A 27,564-nucleotide genomic window follows, 5' to 3' on the forward strand; every position below is an offset into this window, starting at 1 on the left:
CTCTCTGACAGATAAATGCATAAAATCTTAAAGAAAAAAAGTGTCAGGCCCAGGCAATTAGAATGAATTCAGGATTAAAAAAAAAGAGAGAAAGAAAGAAAAAAAAAAGCCAGTAGTTTTTCTTTGGCAGCAGAAAAAACCTAGACTGCTTTTTTGGTGAATCAGAGTCTAACTGACCCGCTCAAAAATATGCATATTAACCCAAATATCCATCATATGGTGAATGGATAAATAAAATATTGTCTATCCATACAACGGAATATTATTCAGCCATAAAAAAGAAAGTACTGATTCATTCTACAACATAGATGAACCTTGAAAATATCATCCTAAGTGAAAGAAGCCAGACACAAAAGGCCACATACTGTATGATTTCATTTATATGAAGTATTCAGAATAGGTAAAACCACAGAGACAGAAAGTAGATTAGTGGTTATAAGGGGCTGAGGAGATGGAAGAATGGAGAGTGACTGCTAATGGTTATAGTATTTCTTTCTGGGATGGTGAAAATGTTCTGGAATTAGTAGTAATGATTGCACAACTTCGGGAATATACTAAAAATTACTGAATTGTACACTTAAAGCAGTAAATTCTATAGTTACATGAATTATATCTGTTTAAAAAAATAGACTAAAAAATATGCTGGAAGAGCATCACTCTCTAATAGGCATTTCATTTCCACAGAGCATTTATTAGCAAGATAACTGCTTTCTAAAACCACAAAAGTGTATTTCCAGCTGATTAGAAAAACTATTAATGCAAGTAATATGCAGGGCTTTGGGGATTAGTAGAAACTTTAAAGATCGCTGAAGAATTCACTATTGAGAAACCACATGAATGTAAGTAATGTAGGAAGAGCTTTAGAGAATTCATATTGCTGGTAAGTCCCATGAATTCAGGGAACGTGGCAAGGCCTTTACTTGTGGAAGATACTTTTGAGTATATCAGAAAAGGTTTCCTGATGAGACCCAAGACACTATGAAATAGGAATTTGGGTAATGCTAAGATTTTATTCACACATTAATGACAAGCAGAACTTACATGTTGAGAAAACATAAAACATATAAATATAAAAGATGTATTAAGGCTTTTATAACAACATTCCCAACTGTCTCAAAATCAGTTAATTTTTAATGTATTGAACTAATATTAATAACTTTCATTCCTTCCTCCTCTTTTTGAATATTAGGATATTCTTATTAGAGAAAATTCTGTAAATTTGAAAATTACTTTCTTTTCATCACAGTAATAAATCATAAGCTATTTCATATTATTCATGTTACTTTCAATTCATCTTATACTTAAATTCATGCCAAAAAATACCCCTGTTAATGTAATAAATTTGATAATGGAAATCCTTCTAACTCATATATATGAATATATTCTTCCCATTCTTCAAGATTTAATTTGTGAAACACTTTTCACTATTACAAAATTTTTGTCACTATTATATTTGTCCTCCTCTTTTATGTAAGTAGAATTTTCTCTGAGGTATATACATAAGGTATACATGAGATTTATATACATAAATCTAGAAACATGAATATATATAGCAAATGGTTTACTGATATTACAATAAAATACATATTTGATGACATTACATACATTTAATGAGTTATGTTTCATTACCAATATATAGTTCCAGGTGCTATACAAAATTGTACTATAACTTAATAACAGCATTTCCATCAATCCCTTCATGTACCTCTGTAGTGTTTGTTACGTTGTTATGATTTGTGTACCTGATTTTCACTGAGCAAACCTGCACCTTTAGCCTATCACAGAAGTAAAGGATGCAGTTCAGTTTCCAAAAATTATCTGCATTTTTTTCCTTATTGCCATTCTTTACACAGAAGTAGAGTTACCTAATGATAGGGAATAGATACATTAGACTGTATCTATCTGTATCATTTGACTGCGGGTTGGTACTGCGGTTTCATCTGGAGGTAGAGATTCTTCTAAGCTTACTAGGGTCGTTAGTGCAATTCAGTTCCCTGAAGGTGTGTGACTGAGATCCTATTTTCTTGCTTGCTGTTGACTGAGGGTCACTTTCATCTCCTAGAGGCCACCTTCCGGTACTAGCTGCAATACCGCAACCCTAGTCACAACATGGCTGTATGCTTTTGAGGACTGCAGGCATGTGTCTGCTTCTGCTGCTTGTCTCTTTCTAAAAACCTCCCCAGTTAGGTGAGAGCCACTGGGATAGCATTGACATGGTTGAATTCATGTCTGTCATTGTACATTTGGTTTTCTATATGTGTCATGTCCTTTTTTTTCCTCTATTCCTAATTTACCACATTCTTTTATGTGAAATTTTTTTTTTTTTACATCAGATGGGTAATGTGCCGAGGTCATAACAAGGTTTGAGGGTGGCACGTGTCACACAGGAGCGTGAACACCCAATCATCATGCTTATGAACTACAAAAGGATCCTTTTATGTGAATTTTTTCTAATACTTTAATGTAACTAATGATTTTGTGCTATATTGTTATAGTTTTATTTTTATTTTTTAAAGATTTTATTTATTTGACAGAGAGAAACACAGTGAGGAAGGGGACACAAGCAGGGGGAGTGGGAGAGGGCGAAGCAGGGGAGTGGGAGAGGGCGAAGCAGCATGCTTCCCCATGTGGGGCTCGATCCCAGGACTCTGGGATCATGACCCAAGCCGAAGGCAGCTGCTTAACGACAGAGCCACCCAGGCGCCCCATATATTGTTATAGTTACTTGAATTATTTCCTTAAATCTTCTTCTGGGGCTTATCAGAAACAGCTTCAGATTTACGCTAACTTAAATCCAATAAAAGAATTGTTACTCTTATGTGTTTATTCCCTTTTCTCCATTTTGAGGTATTATTATTATACATACTCCATCTATGTTATAAACTCTACAGTACTTTCCTATGATTATTTCTTTCTATAACTATACATGTTTTAAAGCTAATAGGAGAATAAGTATATATTTGCAGATTTTGCGCTATTACTTTTCTTATTATTCTGGTTCTCATTTGTTTCTGCGGTTTTGAGTAACCATCTGGAGTCATTTCCTTACCTCCCTACGGTATTGTTTTCTCCCATCTCTTTGTTCTTTTGTGCTGTTACTAGTATAACAGTATTACATATCAACATTTTGCATTATTTTTCCAACACCTTATATGCATGTTTTTTATATAATTGCTTTTAAAATAAGACAGTAAAGTAGAAAAATGTGATTTGTACTGTATTTTATAATTTTGATTTGACAGGTGCTCCTTGTTTTTTTTTTTTTTTTTTAAAGATTTTATTTATTAATTTTGACAGAGAGAGATCACAAGTAGGCAGAGAGGCAGGCAGAGAGAGTGAGAGGGAAGCAGGCTCCCTTCAGTGCAGAGAGCCCGACGTGGGACTCAATCCCAGGACCCTGAGATCATGACCTGAGCTGAAGGCAGCGGCTTAAACCACTGAGCCACCCAGGCGCCCCCGCTCCTTGTTTTTAATGTAGATGAAAATTATAGTCACGGCTCATTTGCTTTCAGCTTGAACCAATTACTTTAGTAGTCTCGTAAAGTGTATTTGCTGGCTACAAATTCTCTCAGTTGTTATCTTGGAATGTCTTTCTTTAACCTTAATTTTTAAAAAAGATTTAATATTTTATTTAATTTTTTAAAAAAAGATGTTATTTATTTGATAGAGATCACAAGTAGGCAGAGAGGCAGGCAGGGTTGGGGTAGGGGGGAAGCAAGCTCTCTGCTGAGCAGACAGCCTGATGTGGGGCTTGATCCCAGGACTTTGAGATCATGACTTGAGCCGAAGGCAGAGGCTTAACCCACTGAGCCACCCAGGCGCCATATTTTATTTATTGGGAGTGTGAGTGAGGAGAGGGGAGAGTGAGGAGAGAATCCTAAACAGAATCCCTTTTGAGCTCAGAGTCAGCCACAAGGCCCATCTCATGACATCTGAGCTTATGATCTGTGCCAAAAGAGAGACGCTTAACCAACTGAGCCTCCGAGATGCCCCTAGCCTTCATTTTTGAAAGCTGCTCTTTTTTTTCTTTTTTTAAAGATTTTATTTATTTATTTGACAGAGAGAGATAACAAGTGGGCAGAGAGGCAGGCAGAGAGAGAGAGAGGAGGAAGCAGGCTCCCCGCCAAGCAGAGAGCCCGATGCAGGGCTCGATCCGAGGACCCTGAGATCATGACCTGAGCCGAAGGCAGAGGCTTAACCCACTGAGCCACCCAGGCGCCCCGAAAGCTGCTCTTTCTATGTATAGGATTCTTGACTAAAGGATTTTTCTCTCAGGATTTGAATTTGTTTCCCCACTCCCTTCTGGCCTCCATGGTTTCTGATATGAAGTTACCTGTTAATCTAATTTGGGCTCCCTTTTAAGTGATGAGTTCTTTTCTCTTGGCGTTTTCAAGATATGATGTTCTTGCCTTTGTTTTCAAAACAAAAATGTTTTCAGCATTTTTACTCTGATATGTTTGTGGATTTCTTTGTGTTTCTACTACTTTAATTTGCTGAACTTCCTGGATGCATAAATTGTTATGATTGTTAAAATAACATTTGTTGGGGCACCTGGGTGGCTCAGTGGGTTAAAGCCTCTGCCTTCAGCTCAGGTCATGATCCCAGGGTCCTGGGATCGAGCCCCGCATCGGGCTCTCTGCTCGGCAGTGAGCCTGCTTCCTCCTCTCTCTCTGTCTGCCTCTCTGCCTGCTTGTGATCTCTGTCTGTCAAATAAATAAATAAAATCGTAAAAAAAATAAAATAAAATAACATTTGTTAATTGAAGCACATGTTAGTGAGTTGTGGTTTGACAACAGAACACAAGAGAAGTTGAAATAGAGAAGTGTATTACTCACAGGTCTTGGAGGAAGTACACAGCATGCCTTGAGAGGCCAGATGGTAAGGTCAAGACAGAGTGCAGAGAGGTAGTACCTGGGGCACAGGTCTTTATTAGAGTCCATGGATGGAGTGTGTTAGGGTTTCTGGGGCTGGATTGGTCAATACAAACTGAGAGTGGCGTTTTAGTAAGGTTCAGAGGGGTCTTATTTCAGGAGCACATAAGGCATGTAGATGCTGGGAGGCAGGGGAGACTTGATCAGAAGGCTTTTGGGAAATCGTATCAGGAGCTTCCACTTGCTGTAACTCTACAGACTGCTATGTAGGGCACGTGTTTTATGGGGGGGGGGGGTAGTGTCAGTTTAAGATTTTGGCAAGGCACTTAGCCAGGCAAAATGTATTCAAAGCAGCAATACTATGAAGTAGTATAGCTAAACTCTCATCATTACTGTCAATAAATTTGGGGAGTTTTAAAGTTTTGTTATGCCTTTTTCTCCCTCTCTGCTTATGCTGGTACTCCCATTATGCACATGATGGCACTCTTCACTGTGCCCCACATTTCTCTGAAGCTCACTTTTCTTCATTACTTTTTCTGTCCTTCAACATGTATACTCTCTAATGACCTATTTTTAGGTTGCTAATTCTTTCCTCTGCTAGTTCAAATATATTGTTGAGCCCTTCTAATGAAATTTCCATTTCATTCTTTGAAGGAATTTCTCTTTTTTTTACATTTTTAAAATTTTTTATTTTTTTTTTAAAGATTTTATTTTTATTTACTTGACAGACAGAAATCACAAGTAGGCAGAGAGGCAGGCAGAGAGAGGGGGGGAAGGCAGGCTCCCTGCTGAGCAGAGAGCCCGATGCAGGGCTCGATCCCAGGACCCTGAGATCATGACTTGAGCTGAAGGCAGAGGCTTTAACCCACTGAGCCACCCAGGCGCCCTCTGTCTCTCTTTTTTAAAGATTTTATTTATTTATTTGACAGATCACAAGTAGGCAGAGAGGCAGGCAGAGAGAGAAAGGAGGAAGCAGGCTCCCTGCTCAGCAGAGAGCCCGAGCCCGATGTGGGGCTCAATCCCAGGGTCCTGGGATCATGACCTGAGCCAAAAGCAGAGGCTTTGACCCACTGAGCCACCCAGGTGCCCCCCTTGTTCACTTTTCTAACAAAGAATGCAAAAGAGCAAAAGGTCCTTTCTTGCAAATCTTAAAGCCATGCCTCAGGTAAGATGTTTCTTCTCTCTTTTCTGAAATACTCTTTTTCCCTCTAGAATATATGAGCATTTTCCCATCTTGAAACTTCGTGGAGATATGATTCCCCTTCACAAAACTGATCATTTCCTTTTATTCTCACCAGATAAACCTGTGCCTTCTCCAGGTTCTTCTAATTTTAAATAATGTTCACTTATTTATTGGGTATTTCATTTAGTATCTACTTTCTCATCCCCACAAATGTAAATATATTCTCTTGAATTAAATAACTCTAAACATCTTGAATGAACTGTCCTGTCTAGACAGTGATTTGATATCTAAGTAGTGAGTGCTTAGGAGAACCCGTACAAAGGAAAGACTTCCTCCTGTCCACAGACCCTGGTTTTCCAGTAAGTAAAGGCAGAGGTAAAATCAGATCACTACATTAGTATATGGCGAGAAAGGAGGTCCCATTTCACACTGTGTCCTTCTTCCTTTTCCAGCTCACCTTTCTGGATCACGTTTCTGCATCTCTCCCTTGTAGTCACATCCCAGGAATGCCCTGTCTTGTTTATATGCCTCCACTCCACTCGGAATAGACACCAAAGGCATGGAAGTAGTCTATGGTTGAAAGAGCAGATGGGAAAGTTCTTTTTTTCTTCCCCGCTTTTTTTTTTTTTTTTTTAAGATTTTATTTGAGAGAGAGCATGAGAGAGGAGACAGGGAGAAGCAGACTCCCCATGGAGCTGGGAGCCTGATGCGGGACTGGATCCCAGTACTCCAGGATCATGACCTGAGCCAAAGGCAGTTGCTTAACCAACTGAGCCACCCAGGTGCCCGGAAAGCCTACTTTCTATACACAAAGCACTGAAAAAAAAAAAAAAAAGACGGGCAGGTTCATGATGACAAGTGCCTAGGAATAGAGTAGGCCTTAAATCTCAGTAAAAGAGGAAATGGGTTCCTAAGCCTGCCTTTGGACATAAATTCAATACTGTCCACTTTTTTCTTTCATAGACTCACTAGAGAATTTCTAAAGGATGTATGGTAGCAAGAAGTAAATTAAACCTGGAAAGACAGAATGAGATAAAATTAGTAAATATGTTGTGAAGTCTAAGCATATACTAAGTAATAATGATTAATTTAATGGGATTTCAAAACAAATTAGATTAAAATCACAAGATAACAATAGAAAGAATGTACTTAAAGCATTCTCCTTTTTTTTTATTTGAGAGAAAGAGCGAAAGGGAGAGAGGCAGGAGAGGGAGAAAGAGTCCCAAGCAGAGGCCACACTCAGTGCAGAACCCAATGCAGTCCCATTGCCAGGACCCCGAGATAATCTGACCTGAGCCCAAACCAAGAGCTGAATGCTTAACCAACTGCACCACTCAGGCACGCCAGTACTTAAAAGCATTCTAAGGTGTTTCTCGAGATGCCAACTAATTACGAATCAAAGATACAAGTTAAAAATTTAAGGGTAACCTCTAAAAGCGAAAGAATATTTTTTAATCCAGTTGAGGAAAAAGAAGAATAAAGAAAACTTGATAGGTCCAGTAGAATTCAAAGTCTAACAGAAGAACCAAGGATAAGCTTGAATAACAAGAAATTAGGGAGAAGGGATATGGCGCTAAAAGGAGGCTTGAGCAACAGCTCTTGGAAGATGAAGGCTCAGCAGGATAACAGGTCAGTTGTTGAGGCTAACGTGCAGTGTCATTGCTTTTCTCAGTCTGTGTATTTGCGAAAATGAACCCTGCTGGCTGCAGAAAGAAAAAGTATTGGTTAAAGACTCGAGCCTATCACTTTGCACTCCCTGCCCTCCCATTACTCCCAGTTTAGAGGTTTATGGGGGCTAAAGTATGAGTGTGAAAGTTTTTTTATAATTTGATGTAAAATGGGCTGCCTCCTGACCAGCAGGTATTCCCAGATCCAACCTCGTGTGGAGAGAGTCAGATACAGGTTAATGTTCATGAGTTCTGGGGTCAAACAGATCTAGATTCCAGTCCCCACCTGCAGCATTTTTCATTAATACATCCTTTAATATCACGGACACTCATTCTCTTCAGATAAAAAATGAAGATAGATGTGCAGCTGCTCTGCCCATTCTCTGTAAATGAAAGGGTATTTATAAAGAATAAAGTGTCTGCAGTGTAGTCTTTCAGTAAATGAGTGTTTTTCTACCTGTTTGTCACAAAACTAAAAAACAGCTGGAAAGTTGTATAATGTAAGGCACTATGCACACCAAAAGAGATTGCTATGAATTCTTGTTAATTAGCTAAGTAAATCATACTGATATGCCCTCTTTCCTTTCTTTATTCTTCAGCAGTGTCAACATGGGAGGTTGAGTTTTGGTACAGGAGGTAATGACAGCCTGGATCCTTACTGAATCCATCACTGGCTGGTGATGGTTAATGGTACAGACAGCCCAGTTCCGAAATGGGTCAGTAACTGTGGATCTGTAAGCAACGTTGTACATTTATTTGCCCTTACGTCTTGTGAGTATGAGTATATGTGGTTTCTTGATGTACATGCTACATTGTTTAGGTGGCTCAGATATTCATCATGAGGCAGAAGATGAAACAGTGAGAAATCAGGCAAAGACAGGATTGTGTAGGATGGAACATGAAATCTCATCCTGACTACAGAACATCAGATGCTCCACATTATATTATGTCTTTAAAAAATTTCTTCTGCATTTTCTATTATATTTTGAGCTTTTAAGTCCTGTTTCATCTTACAAAGTAAACATCTTAGCCTAAGGCTTAATTTATTTCAAAGAACCAATATAATAAGGTGTTGAACGGAGAACAGTAAATGAATATTGGCCTCATTCTCCTTTCCCTTACCTTCTAAACCTGTAAACCTAATTAGTTGTTTATTTCACTGTTTGCTAGCCTAGTAATAATATTTAAACTGTCATTGGTGTTTTACTGAATGCCATAAATACAAGATTTTATGTTAAGCGAATTGTTTACTTTCTGTATACATAAAGGTATAATAAAATCCCATGACCTCCTTTAGCCAATAGGCTAAAGTTATAGTTCAGGCCCTACTATTATGCAAAGCAAAAATAACAATAAAATAGTACACACCCACAAGGATGGTTCTAATCAAAAATAAAGATAATGAGTATTGGCAAGGACATGGGAAAGCAAAAACTCATACACTGCTGGACAGAATATAAAATGGTGAGTTACTGTGGAAAATAATCTAGCAGTCCCTCAAATGGTTCAACATAGACCCACAATTCTACTCCCATGTATATACACAAGAGAAATGGAAATATATGTCCACCAAAACATACACATATGTTCATAGCAGCATTATTCATAACAGCTCCTTAGAAAGTGAAACATAGAATTACCATATGACCCACCAGTTCTACTCTTCCATAGATATCTAATATATATCTATCTAATATATATCTATCTAAGAGAATTAAAGCATATATTCAATGAAAACCTTGTACATGAATGTTCATGACAGCCCCAAACTAAAAACAACCCAAAGGTCCATCAGCTGATAAAGGGATAAACAAAATGTGGCATATCCACACAATAAAAAGAAATTAATACTGATACATGCTATATACAACATGAACCTTCAAAACTATGGTAAATAAAAGAAGCTAGTCACAAAGGACCACGTGTTGTATAATTCCATCTATATGAGATGTCCAGAAAAGGCAAATAAATAGACAAAGTGAATTAATGTTTGCCTAGGACTAGAGCATATTGAGGGGTACTTAAAGTCAGTTGATATTTTTCATACCTATGGATACAGTATATACAAATTTTATATCAAAAAGCCCTAAAATATAGTAAAACAATGAGAGGTTGCAAAGTAGACTTAAGACCAAACATTTACAACTATTTTTCCCTTCCCTTGTTCTCTTTTTCCCACCAGCTAAGGGTAATAGTGTTTAGAGCTGGATTGGATCAGCCCTTCTATATTCCCAGCTTACCTATTCCTCCCTCTTTAATTTCCACGTTGAGGTCAGAAAGAAAGTGATGCAATATATATACAACAGATACTCGTACAAAGCCCAAACGAATGTTGTTCTTTTCAGCAAGTTTTAAACCATGAAACCAAACATTAGTTTCCCAGAATCAAACTTTGTAAAAAAAAAAAAAAAAAAATCTCCCTTTAATTTGTTTTTTGGTTTGGTTCAATTTGGTTTGGTTTTGCTCCATTTATACCCCCTTAACTGGTTTTTGTGGCCAGGGAACAATTCAGGCCCTTCCTCCATCTCCTTTGAAAACATCATTTTCCTCTGACGTTTTCCTAAGCTGGTAAATGCAGAAATAACAATATCTTATCTAAAACGTCTATTTGTGGGCCACCTGGATGTCTCAGTTAAGCATCTACCTTTGCTCAGGTAATGATCCCAGAGTCCTGGCACTAAGCCCTGCATCAGGCTCCCCGCTTGGTGGGGAGTCTGCCGCTCCCCCTCCTTGTGCTCTCCTTCTCTCAAATAAATAAAATCTTTGACAAATAAAATGTCTATCTTCCAACAGAAAATGTATAAGACATGCATAGAAACTGCAGAGTATGATCCATACATTGGCAAAAAGAAAATCTGTTAGAGCAACCAGATGTCAGATTTAACACACAAAAACATCAAAGAAACTGTTGTAAATATATTCAAAGAACTAAAGGGAATCATATTAAAGAAATAAAAGCATGATGACAATGCTATATCAAATAAGGTATCTCAAAAAAGATAGAAATTCCGGGGGCACCGGGGTGGCTCAGTGGGTTAAAGCCTCTGCCTTGGGCTCAGGTCATGATCCCAGGGTCCTGGGATTGAGCCCCACATCGGGCTCGGGCTCTCTGCTGAGCAGGGAGCCTGCTTCCTCCTTTTTCTCTCTGCCTGCCTCTCTGCCTACTTGTGATCTGTCAAATAAATAAAATCTTTAAAAAAGAGAGACAGAGGGCGCCTGGGTGGCTCAGTGAGTTAAAGCCTCTGCCTTCAGCTCAGGTCATGATCTCAGGGTCCTGGGATCGAGCCCTGCATCGGGCTCTCTGCTCAGCAGGGAGCCTGCTTCCTCCTCTCTCTCTCTGCCTGCTTCTCTGCCTACTTGTGATCTCCGTCTGTCAAATAAATAAATAAAATCTTTAAAAAAAAATTAAAAAAAAAAGAAAAGTGAACAAGGGAGAGACAAGAGAGGTAAAAGAAGCAATGTTAAACCCTACTTACCATAAGAACTTCCATAATAACTTGGTTAAATCTGCCTAGTTAAGTAGTAAACATTTACTATTAAGTATTAAGAATCACTGTGTTAAAAATTCAGTAAAACAGGGCGCCTGGGTGGCTCAGTGGTTTAAGCCGCTGCCTTTGGCTCGGGTCATGATCTCAGGGTCCTGGGATCGAGTCCCACGTCAGGCTCTCTGCTCGGCAGGGAGCCTGCTTCCCTCTCACTCTCTCTGTCTGCCTCTCTGCCTACTTGTGATCTCTCTCTGTCAAATAAATAAATAAAATCTAAAAAAAAAAAAATTCAGTAAAACAGGTTTGAATAATAGAGAAGAAACTGATTATGTACTTCTCTGCACTGCAGGCTCGTCATACAGAATAAGTTTTTCCTTTAAATAAAGTTTCAAATATTTTTACAGCAACTTTTTTTTTTAGAGAATAAGACTGTGGCTAGAAGTATTGCACAGTATTTAGAGTGTCTGAAAATTTATTGAACACCATGATTTAGGAAAAGGGGGGGAAACCTCTCAAGTCTGTTAAAAGCACATAGTGATAAAAAATATTTATTAGAAAAAGTGTTTTTCTTGTGTGCTACTACTGAATCCTAGTCACTTATTATTATTATTGTTATTTTAAAATTTTCCTAGTCAGTTCAGCACATTAGGATTTGCTAATAGTGTTCCAAGTATGTAATCCTCTCATCTGTAATTTTACCTCTTACTTTCCTATTCTGTTTAAAAAAATAACATGTGTAAGTTTAATGTTTACAATGAGATGATTTGAAACATATTATGAAATATTTACCACTATAAAGTGAGTTAACACTTCCATCATCTCATATAATTATCTTTTTTGTTTTTGAGGTGATGATGTTTAAGATCTAATCTCTTTAACTTTCAAGTACATAATACACAGTATTGTTAATTATAGTCACCATATTATACATTAGATTCTTTAGAACTTACTCATCTTTTGTATCCTTTGACCAGTATCTCTCCATTTCTCCCACCCTCCTAACCCTTCAGTAATTACCAGTTTGGTTTTTTAGATTTCACATGTAAGGGAGATCATATTTGTCTTTCTCTGGCTTATTTCACTTAGCATATGACCTCAAGGTCGACCCATGTTGTCACAAATGGCATGATGTACTTCGTTTTAAAGGCTGAATAATATCCTGTTGCATATATATACACATTTGCTTCATTGATTCATTCATCAGTGGATACTTAGATTGTTTCCGTGCATTGGCTATTGTGAAGAATGCGGCAGTGAGTATAGGACTGCAGATATTTCTTCAATATCTTGTTTTCATTTCCTTTGGATAGCTCTATACTGCTATTTTACTTGATTAGAAACAGTCATAATTCCACAAGCAGAATCAAGATGACACATAGCTGACTAGACACAGTGCTTCTCAATTATTCATTAATATTATGTACACAGTGATCTCATTTCACAGTCACCATGGAATATACAAAATCATGATAAATAAGAGTTTGTACAGACACATGCAGTTTCCTATCTCATCCACTTCACAAAACCACAATCCCACGGACCTTACATAACTCTGCTAAGCCCATCTAATAATTCCATACAAGAATACCAAATCTTGGGCACCTGGGTGGCTCAGTGGGTTTTTAAAGCTTCTGCCTTCGGCTCAGGTCATGATCTCAGGGTCCTGGGATCGAGTCCCACCTCCGGCTCTCTACTCAGTGGGGAGCCTGCGTCCTTTCCTCTCTCTCTGCCTGCCTCTCTGCCTACTTGTGATCTCTGTCAAATAAATAAAATCTTTAAAACAAAAACACCCAAATCTTTGAAACCACTTACTGCATAGAGCTTCAAACACAAGTCACTAAGAGTTATTCTGCAAGGTTTATCAACTTCTTAGAGAGCTAAATATAGGGGCACCTGGGTGGCTCAGTGGGTTAAGGCCTCTGCCTTCAGGTCGGGTCATGATCCCAGAGTCCTGCGTTCGAGCCCCGCAATCGAGCCCCTCTCCGGGCTCTCTGCTCCGCCGGCAGCCTGCTTCCCCCTCTCTCTCTGCCTGCCTCTCTGCCTGCTTGTGACCTCTCTCTCTGTCAAATAAATAAACAAAATCTTTAAAAAGTTAAATATAAACTGACCTATTACCCAGTATTTTTTTCCCTAGGCATTTACCCAGGAGAAATGGAAACGTGCCAGCTTTATTCATAATATATAAAACCTGGAAATACAACAAGTGTTCACCAAGAGACAAACGAATAAACAAACTATGGCATATTCACACAACTGAATGCTGTCCATAAAAAGAATGAACCACACAACATTAATAAACCTTACAAAACTGGGATGTGCAAAAGGAGACATATGTAACTACAGAACCGACCAAACTAAATTAGAGGACGTATCTCATAACTATGGCTGTTTATGTTGTGAGACTGACTGGAAAAGGACACCAGAGAACGTCCTGGCAGTGATGGTATAAAACCCGCACCAGGGCAGGAACACACATACTTGGCCTCTGCTGTGTGCCAGAAGCCATTCTGGGTGCTGGGGCTTTCTCAAGGGGCAAAACCGACAACAAAGCTCGTCACCGTCTGATTCACGACCCCGGAACTGCGGTACCGAAACATACAGGCCTGAGGGAAGAGAAACCTCCACAGGCACGGGCTCCCCGTTCTCGTCTCAGCCATTTCCGCCCAAACTGCGGTACCCATTCAGTCTTTCTTGGCCCGATCGCCCTCAGCACGGATTCCCGAGTCCTTCGTGGTCCTCCAACGCCAGGTTTCGGATTCTTTCTTTTCTCCTCAACGCTCCGGCATTGGGGATTCCACTTCTCTCCCGGTCCTCCCGGACACAGGTTTCTTTCATCATCCTCCTCGCCCCGCCTCGGCTGGCTTCCGCTTCCCTTTTCCTTATTTCCCCGCCCGGGTTTCCAGTTACTTCCTCGGCTGGTGCTTTGGTACAACCTAGGACTCCTCCTCGTTCCCAAAGAACCACCCGGCTTTTTGGCTTGAGGAGCCGCCGGTGACAACCGTCCTCCGCCCAGGAGGAACGACCAGCGCGTCCTGTAACTCCCAGGACTCTCCCAGGCGTGGCGCGGACTTTGCGACCGTTGCCTTCCCGGCTGCGCTCGAAAACCGGGACATTTAGTGTTGGACTACGTTTCCCACAGGCCCCAGGGACACGAATGAACTTCGACTTTTGGTTCCCCTTCCGCTATCGTCTTGGTTATTGGAGTATGCCTGGTGAGTTGAGCTGACCCAGGTCGCGTTGCGGGAGCGGCTCGCGGTGTGGAGGCCCTAAGCTCAGCGCGCGCGGGGTGGGACGGGTGGAGCCCGGGGGCTCGTCCCCGGCGTAAACCCGGGAGGACGTTGGTTTACGGTGTTACTGTGACGAGTTCATTGTGGGGTGTTAGTGTACGCGCGCGCACGCGTGTGAGTGAGAGCGTGTGACGGGCCCTGAAGTGCCCGGACTGGTATACGATTGGGCTAGTGGGACTTATCAGTACATAGTCTACGGTGATGTGGGGATCCCATACTGGGACTGAGTGATCCTGTGACAGCTCGGTTGTACTCAGTTTGAACGAAGTGGGTGTGGGTTTTTGTTTTCCCCAGTAAACCTGTAGGAGTTTGAAGTTTTGTTGTAGTTGTCGTTGTTGTTTTGATGAGCTTATAAGAGTATGTAAAATAGGGTTTTTTTACATATGTATATCACCTTGTCCTCAATACCCAGCCTTGTGCTCAACACGGAGGGGACTTTGGTGAAGTGAGTGTTGCCCACCCAGGATCCACTCTTAAGTTCCATGGTTCCTTGGAACGTGTTTCCCTGGATTCTCCTCTGTTCTTACACCCTAGGGCCAGTTTGATCTAGCTGTAGAGAACTAGGCACCAGAGGGGAAGTCATTGATTTCATGCCTAGAATGAAAGTTCCAAGCAGTAAAGTCATGGGATGAGAATTTAGGCTTGCGCTTGACTTCAAGACAGACTTCTGGGAAGACATGAGGGGAGGGGCACAGGGTAAAGGATTTCTTCCTGAGCGAACCTCTTTTGACACACCGGAGGGCATTTACGTGTTTCAGAACTGCACCTGTGCCCCCTAGAAACTGCTGTGAACTTAGATTCCAGCACTGGTTACAGGTGATGTTGAGACCTGTTTTTCTGATACTGGTAAAAGTCAGCAGTATCCTAGTTACCTTTTACTTCCACCTGGGTGTATGCGTGATGGGTAATGGGTTATGTCTGATGGTGGACAGTGTGTTCTTATGTAGCCTGTCCAGGGTCTCAAGAGTTTCTTCTTGGTCCTGTAGTTCTGCAAGAGAAGTCCCCTGGAGTGGAGGAGAGCGTTGCCACTTAAAAGCCTGTTCAAGGTCAGTTCATGTTTATTTTTCTGTCGTGTATATTTATTTTACAGAACATTAAATATTTGATGTCGTTCTAAATGTTAAGACCTAATTGTGAGCTGTCCATTTACTTGGTCCCTAGGTGCTCCTTCCCAATTAATAACAGGACCATAGGGATGAGTCCCCTTCTCTTCTAGTGCCTTTCCAAATGCCTTTTTCCTTCTCAGTTAATATTCACATGGCTCTTGGTTTATTCAGTTTCCCCATGTGCTCTTTTCTTTCCAAAGGATGGTACAGAAATAGAACTAGTTGAACTCTTCAAGGATAAACTAAGGACTTATTTTAGAATGTGTTTTGTCAAGGAAGAGACTGGAGGTTAGGTAAAATAAAACATCAGATAACCTTAGATTTTATTCATAGACTTGATTTTCAAAGTCAGGAAGACATTTTAGGAGTAGGAATATGATTGGAGTTTTGTGAAGAGAGGTTCGTGTGAAGAAGGGCAGGGAGTTTTTCCTGAGAGTCCATGAGATTTGAATGGTGATGATTATGTCTTGAGATTTGGCAGTATGACTCTCTTTCAGACCACAAAGTGGTATAGACTGTGAGAGGAGCATGGTATATTGGTATTTGAGTCTGAAGCAGCATCTTCTGATGGAAATACAATGCAGGCCACTTGTGTAATTTAAAAATTTCTTTTGCACACATTTGAGAAAGTTAAAAGAAACAGTTGAAATTAAGTTGGATAATATAACTTATTTTAACCAATATATCTAAAATATCATTTCAACATGTAATAATATAAATAAGTGGAAATATTTTAAATTTTTATCTTCATACTAAGTTTTCAAGGTCTGATACATATTTTACTGTTACAGCACTTCTCAGTTTGAATGCTAAATTTTCAGTGGTTATGGTGAAGTGTGGTTTTATCAAAACAAGACCAGTGCTCTAACCCCTGAGTTATGGAGCCCCAGTTTTATCAAAATAATAAAACAAAAAAATAAAGTTGTGTTTAATTGAAAAACATTTTATACTGCTTTTGTATTTGAATTAAAAATTAAAATGGAAAATTCAGTTCCTTGTTCACTCTAGCCACATTTCAAGGAGGTCAGTAGTTATTAGTCTTTATGTTTTATAATTTTATGTTGTAAAATATAGATAATGATCATATTAATGTCTGTTTTTGTAAAGATTGGATACATTAATCTGGGCACAGCCCTAGAGCACTTAATAACAGTCTTGCACTTAACAAGTACTCAGGAAACAAAACTGTTATGTGAAGATTCTAAGTATTCACTGTAAATTTTCTATAAATCAAGAACAGTGAAAATACAAAATTAATTTTGATGAACATTTATTTATTTTTAAAGGTTTTATTTATTTGTTTGACAGAGAGAGAGACAATGAGAGCAGGAATACAAGCATTGGGAGTGGGAGAGGGAGAAGCAGGCTTCTCACCAAGCAGGGAGCCCAATGTGGGGCTCGATCTCAGGACCCTGGGATTGTGACCTGAGCTGAAGGCAGATGCTTAACGACTGAGCCACTCTGGCACCCCTTGGTGAGCATTTAAAAGGAATCTTTGAAAATCAGATTTGCTGATGTCCTACAATAGAACTTAACCTAGGGACACCTGGGTGGCTCAGTCCTTTAAGGGAATGCCTTTAGCTCAGGTCATGATCCCAGGGAGCATGGGACTCCTTGCTCAGCGGGGAGTCTGCTTCTCCCTCTCCACTCTCCCCCAGCTCCTGTTCGCTCACTTTCTCTCAAAAATAAATTAGGGGAAAAAATCAAAACCCAAAATACTTCTTAACCTAAGGCAAATTGATTCTATTTTTGTTCTCAGAGGGACCGTAAATCTCTTGAAATTCTATTCAAAATCATTCAATATAATGCCTAACATTTTTTAATTTTTATTTTTGGTTTGTTTTATTTGCAGAGTATCTTTAATTTCTTGGGGTTACATGAAACATATATGAAAGTTAACTAAGTTAATCACATTCCATAAATGTGATATAATACCATATAGGTAAGAAAAACTATGTAGTCTTAAGGAAAATGATATTAATATTATACTATATAGTTACATAGGAAGAAGAATACTCCAAATTGCTAATATTGTATATGAATCAGTTTTACTAAGATAGCATTTGTAAGCAGTCTTGTAAGAATATATCTAAAATATCACTCATTGAATAATAAAGGAATGAAGGCATGTATAAGCACACACTCTGTACAAAACACATTTTTGCCTCATTTACACATGTTTTCTTATTTAGTTTTTTTAATAAAATTCAGGAAAACAACCAAAATTCAAGTAAATTTGAAGATCTAATTGGCTTTACTGATTTCATGAATCAGGCAGCATCCCATTTAACAAATAGTAGGGAGCTCCACTGAGTTGAACAAAAGGAAGGTTTTAAAAGGCAGAGAGGGCATTAAAAAAAAATTATTAGCAAGGAATGCATTGTTTAAGCAGGGTTAACCTCCTAAAGAGAGCTGACGGGGTCCATCAGTAAATTTCATAGTTTTGACCAGAAAATTCCATGTTGACTGGTTAAAGGTTACATTCCTTGGGGGTTGAAATGGTAGTTATGTTAGGTATTAAGTCTCAGTTTACTGACTTAGGGCCTAACCTAAGTGATGCTATTTTGGGTCTGTGGCTTCCTTTTTACACAATTCCTTTCCTTTGATCAGCTTAATTGAGAGATCAGAATTTAACACATTAGCACAACTCCCTACCACTTGTTAGTTCTTGCCGCTTTTGGTGATTCTTTGTGCCGCATTCACAGGTCATGACTTTTGACTTTATCTCTGATATTACAACCTAAAGTTGTAACTTTAGGTTCACAGTTTTTAAGTCAGTCATCCTCTTTTTTCCTTTCTGACGTTCCAGTCTTCGAGAGATCATTTGGTTAGTGGTTAGTGGCTGCAAACGTGCACCTAATGCTTTTGAGAGAATATAAAGCATCAAGGAGATTATTATGATGACTGTAAATGGAATAACTCTTAATGTTAGGGGTGCACTTTGAAGCCATGGTCCCCAAGGCCCAGACAAATCAAACTCAAATAAGTCAAAGAAAAACTGTGGAGGGGTGCCTGGGTGGCTCAGTGGGTTAAAGCCTCTGCCTTTGGCTCAGAGGAAGCAGGCTCTCCACGGAGCAGAAAGCCCAATGCAGGCCTCAATCCCAGGACCCTGGGATCATGACCTGAGCCTGGTCCCTAAATATTTGGTCGAATTTACCTATGAAGCCATCTGGTCCTGGACTTCTGTTTGTTGGGAGGTTTTTTTCATTCCTGATCCAATTTCATTGCTAGTAATTGTTTTGTTCAGATTTTCTGTTTCTTCCTGCTTCAGTTTTGGTAGGTTATATATTTCTAGGAATTTATCCATTTCATGTAGGTTATCCAATTTGTTGGCATATAATTTTTCATAATATTCTGTTACAATTATTTGTATTTCTGTTTTGTGGGTTGTTATTTTCTCTTATTTGTGGTTTTTTTTGGATGATTCTTCCTAGAAGCCTATTTTATCGATCTTTTCAAAGAAACAGTTCCTGGTTTCACTAATCTGTTCTTTTGGTTTTGTTTCTGATTTTACTTTCTAGATCACTCATTTCAGCTCTAAACTTCATTTCTTCATTATTCTTTCCTTCTGTGGGTTTTGGATTTTGTTCTTTTTTCGCTCCTTTTGATGTGAGGTTAGGTTATTATTTGGGATTTTTCTTATTTCTCAAGGTAGGCTTGTATTGCTTTAAACTTCCCTCTTAAAACTGCTTTTCCTGAATCCCCCAAATTTTGGACCATTGTATTTTTATTTTCATTTGTTCCTATATAATTTTGATTTCTTCTTTGGTTTTTTGCTTGACCCATTCATTGTTCAGTAGCATGTTATGTAGCCTCCGTGTATTTGTGCTTTTTCCTGATTTTTTTCTTGTGGTTGATTTCCAGTTTGATAGTTTTGTGGTCAGAAGAGATGCTTGGTATGACTTCAGTTTTCGTGAATTTGTTGAAATATGTTTTGTGTCCTAATATGTGATCTGTTCCAGAGATTGTTCCATGAGCACTTGAAAAGAACGTGTATTCTGGTGTTTTAGGATGGAATGTTCTGAATATTTCTGTTAAAACCATCCACTCTCCAGGGCATCATTCAAAGCTATGTTTCCTTTTTGATTTTCTGTTTGGATGATCTGTCCATTGACGTAAATGGGGTGTTAAAGTTCCCAACTACTACTGTATTACTATCAGTTCCTTTTTGTTTGTTTTTAGCTGTTTTATGTATTTGGGTGCTAACATGTTGGGTGCATATTTACAGTTGCTTTCTCTTGCAAGTAGTGGGTGAAGCATGCATTTTTAACAAAGTGGTGCTGGTCCTCTTCCAGAGGGAACTTGCAGACACTGTAGAGACCAGGGAAGCTGGAGTGCCCTGCAAGGTCACTCAGGTCAGGGGTGCAGTTGTACCAAGGTGTCCACATCCTCCACAAGAGGTCAGAAGACGCAGTATTGGCAAGGTTTGTGTCAGTCTCCTGGGGAGGGGACCCACAGTGCAGGGACTGAGAGAGGCCTGGCTGGAGGGGGCAGGACATAGTGTAAGCAAATTAGGTAGTGAATCTGCATTGCCCTGGTTCCCACAGTGCTGGGACCAGGGGAGGGAAATGGTATCCGCCAGTTCCTTTGTTCCTGGAAAAGTCCCCCAGTGACCTCTGAGATTAGTAACCTGCTCTCCCTCGTGTACTGCCCAGGCCTTTTTCAAACTGTTGCTTCTAGGCTGCACCTCAGTGGCCTGTCTGTTATACTGACTCTTTAGGGGCAGGGACTCAGCTTCATATCACCCTCTGGCCTTTCCCAGAGCTGAGCCTGCTGATTTTTGAAGTTCTAGGCTTTAAGTTCTTCTGGATGTAAGAACTCACAATATTTGGCCCCTCTGACTTTCAAAGCCAAATGTTGTGGGGATTCATCTTCCTTGTGCAGGCTCCTTAGTGTGACAGTCTGTTTCTTGCCCTTCTCCGCATCTGTAGCTCCCTCCTTCCTGCATCCGTCCTGCAGGATTTAGCTTCGCACTGCATCTCTGCGCTCCCAGCCCTCTTCAGTGTGGCCTCTTCTCTACTTTTAGTCGTGGAATTTGTTCTGCCAATCTTCAGGTCGTTTTCTGGGTTATTTGCCCTGTTACCTAGTTGTATCCATGGGCTGAGGTGACTTTAGGATCCTCTCCTGCTCCACAATCTTTCCTGGAAGTCTTCCCCAAGCTGTTACTTTTTGTTGATGGAGTTTGTAAGAGATAACATGAACTTACTTGGCTAGTAAACTCAGGTAGAATAAAAGTTTTATATTTAATGCTAACTCTAAAGACTTGTCTATTTTAATTAAACATCAACCTTAAATTAGCTTTCATATAGACTGTTTCCCCAGATAACATAAACTTGAAAAACATTTGTGTTAGTTTCTGTCTTTCTGAGAGTTACAGAGTGGCCCATACTTGCAAGTGCTTCCCTTGAATAGGGCTTTTACAAATTAATTTTAGTAATACCATCTGGAGGTAGACTATCTCATATACATCCATATACATTTACCACTGTATAGGGACATAGACACAAACACACAGATGCAAAGACAGTATAGTTATTAATATTTGTGGAGAAAAATTTTACGATTTGTTTTTGTCCCTGGAACTAATCTTTTTTTTTTTTTAAGATTTTATTTATTTATTTGACAGACAGAGACCACAAGTAGGCAGAGAGGCAGGCAGAGAGAGAGAGGGAAGCAGGCTCCCCCCTGAGCAGAGAGCCTGATGCAGGGCTCGATTCCAGGACCCTGGGATCATGACCTGAGCCGAAGGCAGAGGCTTTAACCCACTGAGCCACCCAGGCGCCCCCCTGGAAAATCTTAAAGAGGTTGTGCTAAAGTTTGGGTACAAAAGCCCTTTTAGCAGTCTGTATTTTTAAAAGGCCTCTTTCCCTTTTTCTTTCTTTCAGTCTCAGGTTTACATTTCAAAAACATGATAAGAGATGTAACTTTTAGGGACAGAGAAAGAATATAAATGCTTCCAAGAAGGCCTTTGGTTTCCTAAGGCCAATAATTTACAAGCCTTTTGAGATAAACCAGGGAAGTTTTGGAATTGGTAAAGGATTAGGTGAATTTTGAATTACCTTTAAAGCTGACTTTTGGGGCACCAGGGTGGCTCAATGGGTTAAAGCCTCTGCCTTCAGCTCAGGTCATGATCCCAGGGTCCTGAGATCGAGCCCTGCATCAGGCTCCATCCTCCCCCTCCCCCTCTCCCGTGCTCATGCTCTGTCTCTCTCAAATAAAATCTCAAAAAAAAAAAAGGCTGACTTTTGTTGTCCAAAGGATTTGTAAGGATAGTTGCTCTCAGTTCCTTAGAGAATTGGGTTGTAACTTAAATTGACATTGTAGGTTGATCCACCTATCCAACTATATTATCCTCAATTTGCTTCTTTCTTCATGGGTAAATAGTGCCAATTTTAAATATTCCTGGCAGTACTGAATAACCTGCATTCAGTCTAAGACAGTCCACAAAGAGCGTGTAAAGGATAGTACCTTCCCCAAATCCAGAGTTACTCCCAAAGATAGCCAATAGTAAGAACCAACAACCTGCTCATCCCAGGCAAGCAACAAGTGAAGCACATGAAAGTATGGGCCATTCTGTAACTCTCTCAGAAAGAGAGAAACTAACCCAAATGTTTCTCAAGTTTATGTTATCTGGGGAAACAGTCTATATGAAAGCTAATTCTCAAGCCAAGCCCAGTCACACACAACCAGATAAGCAAGAGGGCAGTAGCTATCCCTGGGAGACAAAGGATCAATATGGATTTGGAAAGAAGGAGACGATGTGAAATTTTATTTTCCTTTCAGCTGAGCATTACAGATAGAGACTCAAAAGAACTGATTCTGGTAAGAACTTTCCCCCCCTTTTCTGCCAGTTTTTCTAGGATCAACTCTGTAGGCTCTGATATCTACCAGAGTTTCCCCTTAACTGTTTAAAGTGTGTAAGTTTACCAGAAAATCCCTCACTTCTGTCAACTCTGGGAGGGGCCCTCCTTTGAAGGTGGTAATGGAGTGCCCCTAAGGCCACTAACTTGGCCGACTTTTATTTGCAGTTATGTAATCTTCACAGTGGACAAACAATTCAGAGGATTGGTAGAATGAGCCCTCAAAGGAGGTTAGAGGGGAGCAGTAGAAGTTAAGTCTTACAGTCTTTTGTTGTAGGTACCTCTTACATATGTAATTTTTTCCAGCATTCTTCAGCCTAATCTTTTAATGATACTATTTTGGGATTTTTAAACTTTTGGGAGGCTTCTGCTTGCCAATTCTGTTTAATTTGGAAAGCCTTGCTTTCAAGTGCACTTAAATGATCTTACGTGATTGGATTGTTTCTTGTCATGACCACTGTATTTCTACATTGTATTATTTCCCATAAGGGCTGGCAGCAGTTTGATAGGACCCTAACCACAAATGGAATTAACCCACATTTCTGCCCAATCATGTCTAGATGCAAATGGGGTACAACTCCCATTTCTGTCCAGCCTTATTCTGGGGTTCCCATCTGGATGGTTACCAAGCCAAGTTCTTTAGGACTGAAACCAAGCAGGTAGATTTTTATAGCTTCCAGGGCCATAGATCTTAGATATAAAATAAGCAAGTGTGCCAGAAGGTGAAATGCTGCACTCTTTGGAATTTAAAGATCCCATTAGCTAAGCCTTTATTTCCATAAACAAGACAAACAAGTGTGTACCTTAACATACCAACAGTAACCAAGAGATGTCATGGTGGATGGGCCAAGAGAAATTTGTGTGTACCACCAGCAATTCCAGCATGGACTAAACTAGCAGACAAAATATTAGAAATGGAGAAAGGTAGTACATGGGGACTGTGGACTGGAACTGGGGAAGAGTCCAACATGGAATTGTGGACTGAACCAAGGACTAAAGGAATAGCTCTGTTAGAGCCTCATGTCAGTGTAGACTGACCTGTTCAACCTGGATTAAAAGCCAATTAGATCAGTTGCTCAAATGCAAAAAGAGCAGAGCTCAAACTAAGAAGGGACTTAACCAGCAGGCTTTGGAAATGGCAAGACAGTGAATTTAGACGGGTTCAAGGGCTGCCACACCTGTGTTCCTCATTTTCCCCAGATGCCAGTAGTTCTCTTTGGACTCTACTGCTGCCACCAAATGAGTTAAAAAAAAAAACAACAACAACAAAATTCAAACAAGTAAACCTTGAAGATTTAATTGGCTTTTTTATTATTTGTTTAAGATTTTATTTATTTATTTGACAGAGATCACAAGTAGGTAGAGAGGCAGGCAGAGAGAGAGGGGGAAGCAGGCTCCCCGCTGAGCAGAGAGCCCAATGTGGGGCTCTATTCCAGGACCCTGAGATCATGACCTGAGCTGAAGGCCGAGGCTTAACCCACTGAGCCACCCAGGTGCCCCATTATTATTTGTATTAACATATAATGTATTATTTGCCCCAGGGGTGCAGGTCTGTGAATCGTCAGGCTTACACACTTCACCATTTCACATACCCTCCCCAGTGTCCATAACCCAATCACCCTCTCCATACGATTTAATTGACTTTGTTGAACAATTCATGCATCTGGCAACATTCCATCTAGCAAGTAGAGGGGAGCTCTGCTGAGCTAAACAGTTTTTAAAGGCAGAGAGAGTGAATTAAAGAAAAGGAATTTATTAATTCCTTTAATGATTTTTTTTTTTAAAGATTTTATTTATTTATTTGACAGACAGAGATCACAAGTAGGCAGAGAGGCAGGCAGAGAGAGAGAAAGGGAAGCAGGCTTCCTGCCGAGCAGAGAGCCTGATGCGGGGCTCAATCCCAGGACCCTGAGATCATGACCTGAGCCGAAGGCAGAGGCTTAACCCACTGAGCCACCCAGGCGCCCCTCCTTTAATGATTCTTAACTGATAATTTGTCAAGCAGTTCATGCAAGGAATTTACTGTTATGTAAGGTTGCTCTCCTAAGGGGTGAAGGAGTTTATCAGTAAGTGTCCTAGTCCTAGTCCTGGCGAGGAAGCTCCAAGTTGACTGGTTTAAGTTCACTTGTTGCAGGGCTGAAACTGTAGTGTGGTTAGGTATTAAGTCTTGGTTTATTGGCCGTGGGCCTAAACTAACATCTAAACTAAACGGACGTCTCTCTGGACCTGTGTTTTTCTTTTTAACAGTCTGAAAATGCTACCTCCCTGAATTTTGTTTGTGAAGAGTGAATGTGCCCTATTGCATTGCTGAAGTTTAGCAAGGAGCCTGATATGGGACTTGATCACAGGACCCTGGGATCATGACCTGAGCTGAAGGCAGATAGATGCTTAACTCATTGAGCCACCCAGGCATCCCTGTAATCTAGATATTTTAAAACTATTTTTCTGGGGCACCTGCATGGGTTAGTCAGTTAAGCATCTGCCTTCTGCTGAGGTCATGATCTCGGAGTCCTGGGATCAACCCCCAAATCAGGGTCTCCACTCAGCAGGGAGTCTGTTTCTCCCTCTCACTCTCCCTCTGTGCTTTCTCTCTCAAATCAAATCAAAACAGTATTCTTCCAATCCATGAGCATGGATTACCTTTCCATTTATCTGTGTCTTTCTCAATTTCTTTCACTAGTGTCTTACAGTTTTCAGTGTAGAGTTCCTTCACCTTTTTGGTTAAATTTATTCCGAGGTATTTTATTTTCCATGCAATTGTAAATAGGATTGTCTCTAAAATTTCTTTCTGATCATCATTAGAATATAAAAATGCAAGATTTATGTATGATAATTTTGTATTCTGTACCTTTACTGAATTTATTAATTCTAAGAGCTTTGTTTTCGTGTAATCTTTAGAGTTTTCTGTGTATTATAGCATGTCTCTGTAAGTAGTGACAGTTTGATGTCTTCCTTTCTGATTTGGATGCCTTTAGTTTTTCTCTTGCCTGATTGCTCTGGCTGGAACTTTTTTTTTTTTTAAAGATTTAATTTATTGGGGCGCCTGGGTGGCTCAGTGGATTAAGCCGCTGCCTTCGGCTCGGGTCATGATCTCAGGGTTCTGGGATCGAGCCCCGCATCGGGCTCTCTGCTCTGCGGGGAGCCTGCTTCCTCCTCTCTGCCTGCCTCTCTGCCTACTTGTGATCTCTCTGTCAAATAAATAAATAAAATCTAAAAAAAAAAAAAAAACTGTTTAAAAAAAAAAGATTTAATTTATTTATTTGACAGAGAGATCACAAGTGGGTGGAGAGGCAGGCAGAGAGAGAGGGGGAAGCAGGCTCCCTGCTGAGCAGAGAGCCCGATGTGGGGCTCAATCCCAGGACCCTGGGATCATGACCTGAGCCGAAGGCAGAGGCTTTAACCCACTGAGCCACCCAGGTGCCCCGCTCTGGCTGGAACTTCTAATACTGAATAAAAGTGGTAAGAGTGGGCATCCTTTCTTGTTCCTGATCTTAGAGGAAAAGCTTTCAGATTTTCACCACTGAGTGTGATCTTAGCGATGTGTTTGTCATATATGACATTTATGTTGAAGTGTGTTCCGCCAGTACCCACTTTGTTGGATTTTTAATAAACTGATGAATTTTGTCAAATGTCTTTTTCTGCATCTGTTGAGGTGATCATGTGGCTTTATCCTTTTTTATCCTTTTACCCTTCATTTTGTTGATACTTCATTGTGTGTTAGTCAATTAATTTGTAGCTATTGGAAGCTTCCTAGCTAGCATCCTTGGAATAAATCTCATTTGATCATGGCCTATGATCCTTTTAATATATTGTTGAATTCATTTTGTTTTGTTGAGGGTATTTGCAGCTGGATATGTTTTTTATTTTGTTTCTGCCAACAGGAAATTTGGCACATGGGTTTGCCACATAAAAGAGACAAAGTTACAGTTTTATCATATTTCTAGACAAGTAGTTTTAAATAGATACTGGCAATGGTCACCGTGTGATTTGACACATCCAAGTATTCAAAACTTTTGGAATTTCCGTTACCAAGGTAACAAAATATGAATTAAGACTACTATTCAGAATTTCATATTTTTTAAGGATTGTGGTTTCTTTCATAGGACATAGGAATGATCTGGGAGATCCAAGTGTCATACATACATCATTATACGCATTATACTTGAAAGGACAGATTTATAGGAACTGAAATAAGTATGCAGTAACTCCTGTGTTGGACATAGGAACAAGATTGAGCCTTTTATTATTATGCTCGAGTTGTTACTTATTAGATCACATTCTTTGAGCTGGTTATGTGTGTGCAGCCTTATGTGGAGGGCAAGAATATGTGTCTTCCTTTGCTTTTTGAGAGTCTTTGTGACAAATATTAATGAGGAAGAACTGAAATCTGAAGACTGGACACTGAAATGAGTTAACATGACAGGGAAGCACAGACTTAAGAATTTCAAATTTTACTGTAAGAAAAAGAAGCACAAAGGGGATTTTAAAAGATAATGAAACAAGGGACATGAAATAGTCTTTACAAGTGCATTAATTAATAGGCAGCTTTTACTTGGTGTAACTTGGTGTTTATTATATGCCACTGAAAGTACTTGATGTTTTATTTCATTTGGTATATACAGGAACACTTTAAGGTAGGTCTTTTGTTTTTCCCATTTTGCTGATGAGGAAATAAAGTCAGTTAAATAATGTAGTAAAAAACTACACAGTAACAACCAAAGATAAAGTTAACAACCTGAATTTTGGATGACAGATCCTATGTTCTTTATTATGACAGTATTCAACCTCCAGTCTCTTTTTAAATCTGATGTCTAATTCATCAAAGTGTTTTTCATCAACATTTAATATGGATCAAGTCAGAGATCCACAGAGTGATAACATATAGCTCACCGTATTTTATTTAACCTATTGCCTAATCTTAGATATTTGGAATTATAAACTACTTTGTAATATATATAGATCTTTATAATAGAATTTTATCTGTTTCTTAAGAATTTCTAGAAGTTGCATTTATAAGTCAAACATCAGTGGGCGCCTGGGTGGCTCAGTGGGTTAAGCCTCTGCCTTTGGCTCAGGTCATGATTTCAGGGTCCTGGGATCGAGCC

General features: G+C 39.7%; 1 protein-coding gene and 1 non-coding gene across 2 annotated transcripts in view; one reads left to right on the forward strand and one right to left on the reverse strand.

The window, feature by feature from the left end:
• Positions 1–27,564, forward strand: part of LOC123931579 (zinc finger protein 529-like) — a 117,973-nt gene that overhangs the window by 8,577 nt on the left and 81,832 nt on the right. The window contains exons 2-3 of the mRNA XM_045988920.1: positions 13,341–14,418; positions 15,480–15,539. The gene's annotated coding sequence lies outside the window, so the exon portion shown is untranslated. The remainder of the gene's footprint in view (positions 1–13,340; positions 14,419–15,479; positions 15,540–27,564) is intronic.
• Positions 2,328–2,431, reverse strand: LOC123931959. Its single transcript, XR_006816377.1, has one exon. It is a non-coding gene; the product is annotated as a small nucleolar RNA U13 (small nucleolar RNA).

Source organism: Meles meles, chromosome 19, assembly GCF_922984935.1.
Source record: "Meles meles chromosome 19, mMelMel3.1 paternal haplotype, whole genome shotgun sequence".
Classification (NCBI taxonomy): domain Eukaryota; kingdom Metazoa; phylum Chordata; class Mammalia; order Carnivora; family Mustelidae; genus Meles; species Meles meles.